At 36.3% G+C, this 4807-nt stretch overlaps 1 pseudogene; it reads left to right on the top strand.

Moving 5' to 3' along the window:
* The first annotated feature begins 890 nt into the window (after positions 1-890).
* Positions 891-1608, top strand: LOC131999369 (large ribosomal subunit protein uL30-like; annotated as a pseudogene).
* The last annotated feature ends 3199 nt before the right edge of the window (positions 1609-4807 follow it).

The raw sequence follows: 4807 nt of genomic DNA, 5'->3' as shown, positions 1-4807 counted from the left end.
AAAAAGACAAGCAAAGGGGAAAACAGCAACAACTCTCACTGGGGCTAGAAATCAGAAACCAGATTTGCTACAGAATTTTATCTAAAATGTCCAGCTTTCCCAGAGGCATCATGATTTTGGACTTCAAATTATAAAGCAGTAGTGATCAAAAAAGTTTGGTACTGGCACAAAAATAGGCATATTGATCAATGGAACAGAATAGAAAACCTAGGTGAACCTACAAGTACATGGTTAGTTAATCTTTAACAAAATAAAAAAGAATATGCAATGGGAGAAAGCCTTAACAAATAGTATTAGGAAAACTGGACAGCAACATGCAAAATAATCAAATTGGACCACTTTCTTACAACTTACACAAAAATAAATTCAAAATGGATTAAATCAAGACCTAAATTTGAGACACGAAACCATTAAAATCCTAGTGAGATACAGGTAATAACCTCTTTGATATCTGCCATAGCAACTTCTTATGAGATATCTGTCCTGAGGCAAGGGAAACGAAAGCAAAAACAAACTATTGGGACTTCATCAAAATAAAAAGCTTCTGCACAATGAAGGAAATAATAAAACTAAAAGACAGTCTTTGGAATAGAAGGTATTTGCAAGTGACATATGTGATAAAGAGTTAATATCTAAAATATATAAAGAATTTATAAAACTGAACATCCAAAAAATGAATAATCCCATTAAAAAATGGACTGAAGACATGATTAGACATTTTTCCAAAGAAGGCATACAGATATACAACAGACACAGGAAAATATGCTCAATATTACTAATCAACATGGAAATAACAAATCCATACTACAATGAGATACCACCTCACACCTGTCAGAATGGCTAAAATCAACAACACAAAAAAACAACAGGCCTCTTTTCCTACTGGGACCATGGAGTGTGCAGAAGAGAAGGAAAAGAAGGTTCCTATTTGCCAGAAAACCTTGAGAAAGAAGTTTGCCCAAAAGAAATGCAAGGAGGAAGCTTATCTTTGAAAAAGCTAAGAATTACCACAAGGAATACAGGCAGATAGGTAGATGTTCTACAGAACAGAGATTTAAATGGCCAGGATGGTGCTAAAAAAAAAAAAAAGAAAGAAACAAACAAACAAACAAACAAACAAAAGCTGGTAACTTCTAACATACCTGCAGAAACCAAATTGTCATTTGTCATCAGTATCATAGGTATCAGTGGTGTAAGCCCAAAGATTTGAAAGGTGTTGCAGCTTCTTCACCTTTGCCAGATCTTCAATGGCTCCTTTGTTAAGCTCAACAAGGCTTCCATTAACATACTAAGGATTGTGGAACCATATATAGCATGACCTGAAGTCTGTAAATGAATTGATTTACAAACATGATGATGGCAAAAACAACAATAAGTGAATTGCCCTGACAGATAAACACATTAACTGGCAAATATGGCATCATCTGTGTGGAGGATCTGATTCACGAAATCTATACTGTTGGAGCATGTTTCAAAGAATCAAACAACTCTTTTGGCTCTTCAAATTATCTTCTCCTTGAGAAGAAAAAGACCACCCATTTTGTAGAAGATGGAGATGCTGGTGACAGGGAAGACCAGATCAATAGCCTTATTAGAAGGATGAACTAAGGTATCTACCATGATTATTTTTTTTACTGTGGTCAGATAATAAATTACTACTCTCAAATAGAAAAAAAAAAAAAAAGGAATGAAAGAAAAACAAACAAACAACAGGTGTTGGCAAGGATGTGAAGAAAGGGGAACTCTCCTACACTGTTAGTGAGAATACAGACTGGTGCAGCCACTCTGGAAAACAGTATGGAGTTTCCTCACAAAGTTAAAAGTAGAACTACCCTGTGACCCAGCAATTGCACCACTAGGTATTTAGTGAAAGAAAACAAAAATACTAATACAAAGGGATACATTCACCCCTATGTTTATAGCAGCACATCTATAAGAGCCCAAATATGGAAACAGCCTAAATGTCCACCAACTGATGAGTGGACAAAGAAGATGTGGTATTTACATACAATGGAATATTACTCAGCCATAAAAAAGTATGAAATCTTGCCATTTGCAATGACATGGATGGAGCTAGTAAGTTTAATGCTAAGTGAAATAAATCAGAAAAAGACAAATACTTGTGATTTCACTCATATGAGGAATTTAAGAAACAAAACAAATCACCATCAGGGGGGTGGGGGGAAGAGCAAGAGAAAGTGAGAGGCAAACCAAGAAACAGACTCTAAACTATAAAGAACAAACTGTCAGTTACCAGAGGAGAGTGGGTCGCGGGGATGGGTGACATAGGTGATGACAATTAAGGAGGGCAATTGTCGTGATGAGCACCAGGTGATGTATGGAAGTGCTGAATCAGTAAATTGTATACCTGAAACTAATACTACACTGTACGTTAACTAACTGGAATTTAAATAAAAACTTTTAAAAATTTTTAAATAGAATGTCCAGCTTTCAACAACAAAATTATGGGAGTTTCAAGGAAGCAGGAAAATATGATGTGTATACTAAGGGAAAAAAGCAGTTGATAGAAACTATTTCTGAGTGGGCCCACATATTGGATTTAGAAAAGATTTCAAAGCAGTTATTATAAATATGTTCAAAGAACTCAATGAAATCGTGTTTAAATAATTAAAAGATATATGAGAACGACAACAAATAGCTAACTCAGTAAAGAGACATAATCAATTTTTAAAAAGTGAACCAGGGTGCCTGGGTGGCTAAGTCATTAAGCGTCTGCCTTCAGCTCAGGTCATGATCCTAGGGTCCTGGGATGGAACCCGCATCAAGCCCCGCATCGAGCCCAGCATCGAGCCCAGCATTGGATCCTTGCTTGGCGGGAGGCCTGCTTCTCCCTTTCCCACTCACCCTACTTGTGTTTTCTCTCTTGCTGTGTCTCTCTTTGTCAAATAAATAAAATCTTAAAAAAAAAAAAAAAAAAAGAACCAAATGAAAATTCTTAAGTTAAAAGTATAATAGTTGAAAATTTACTTGGGGAGTTCAACAACAAATTTGAGATGACAGAAGAACAATCAGTGAACTTGAAGGTAGATCAAAAGAAATTATTCAGTCTTTAAAACTGAGAGGGAAAAAAAAATGAAGAAAAAGAAGCAGCCTCAGAGATCTGTGGGATTCAAGTATATCCACATAAGGGTAATGGAAATCCCAGAAGAAGAGAGAGAAAGGGAGGTAGAGTAGTAAGAATACTTAAAGAAATAATAGCTGAAATTTTCTCCCATTTGATGAAAAATACAAAGAGAAAAATGCTCAAAACAAAAAAAGAAAAACAATTATCATTTAAAACGGAAAACCTATAGCTAACTTCTCATCAGAAGCAATGGCAGCCAGAACACAGGGGTAAATATTTTCAGAACTGAAAAATCAAGAATTATGTGTTTAGCAAAATGGCCCTTTAAAAATCAAACCGATGGGGGTGCCTAGGTGGCTCAGTGGGTTGAGCTGCTGCCTTCGGCTCAGGTCATGATCTTAGGGTCCTCGGATTGAGCCCTGCATCGAGCTCTCTGCTCAGCAGGGAGCCTGCTTCACCCCTCTCTCTGCCTGCCTCTCTGCCTACTTGTGATCTCTCTCTCTCTCTGTCAAATAAATAAATAAAATCTTAAAAAAAAAAATCAAACCGTGGGGTGCCTGGGTGGCTCAGTGGGTTAAAGCCTCTGCCTTCAGCTGGGGTCATGGTCTCAGGATCCTGGAATAGAACCCCAAGTCGGGCTCTCTCTCTGCTCAGCGGGGAGCCTGCTTTCTCCTCTCTCTCTGCCTTCCTCTCTGCCTACTTGTGATCTCTGTCAAATAAATAAATAAATATAAAAAATAAAAATCAAACTGAAGGTCTTCATTTCCTTATGAAGGATCCTGTGTTATATAAAACTTGTATTAAATAGATCTTTAACTGGGAAGCAAAGACCCTTAGGAGAAACCACCATGACTTGGCTCTACCACAGAATATAGACCTTGTGTTCTAGACTTCAGTTTTTCAAGGAAAAAAAAAACTTCATTAAAAATGTTAGCTATCAATTTAAATTTTAAAAAATAGATCTTTATTTTTTCCCGTTTAAAAAAAAAAGAAAGTGAAATAAATACATTTCAAGATAATCAAAGAATTTGTTGTTAGTAGACTTGCCTTAGAAGAAATATTAAAGAAATTTCTTCAGGGGTGCCTGGCTGGCTCACTTGATAGAACATGTGACTCTAGATCTTGGGGTTGTGAGTTCAAGTCCCACATTGGGTGTAAAGTTTAAAAAAAAAACGGGGGGGAACTTCTTCAGATTAATAGGAGATGACACCAGACATTAATTCAAATTATATAAAGAAATGAAGAACACAGGAAATGGTAAATATAAGAGTAAATACAAAACACTATAATATTTCTCTCTTTTTTTGGTAAGAACTCCTTAAAAAGATGAAAGATTGTATAAAGTAAATCCTAACACTGGGTTGAGTTTAGAACATTGTATGGATGTAATATGTATGACAATAACACGAAGGAGCAATCAATGGAACTATATTGGCAAAATTTCTGTATTTTACTGGATTAGTATTATTCCAATTATTATTAACCTGAAGCAGATTTTGATAAATTAAGATGCATACTACAATTCCCAGGGCACCACTTAGAAAATAACTCAAAAAAATAGTAAAAAATTAACATAGGAATTAAAATGAGATAAAAATACTTATTAAGCGGGGCGCCTGGGTGGCTCAGTGGGTTAAGCCGCTGCCTTCGGCTCAGGTCATGATCTCAGAGTCCTGGGATCGAGTCCCACATCGGGCTCTCTGCTCAGCAGGGAGCCTGCTT

Source organism: Mustela nigripes, chromosome 13 (genome assembly GCF_022355385.1).
Source record: "Mustela nigripes isolate SB6536 chromosome 13, MUSNIG.SB6536, whole genome shotgun sequence".
Lineage (NCBI taxonomy): Eukaryota > Metazoa > Chordata > Mammalia > Carnivora > Mustelidae > Mustela > Mustela nigripes.
This window is presented reverse-complemented; position numbering and strand designations above follow the sequence as displayed.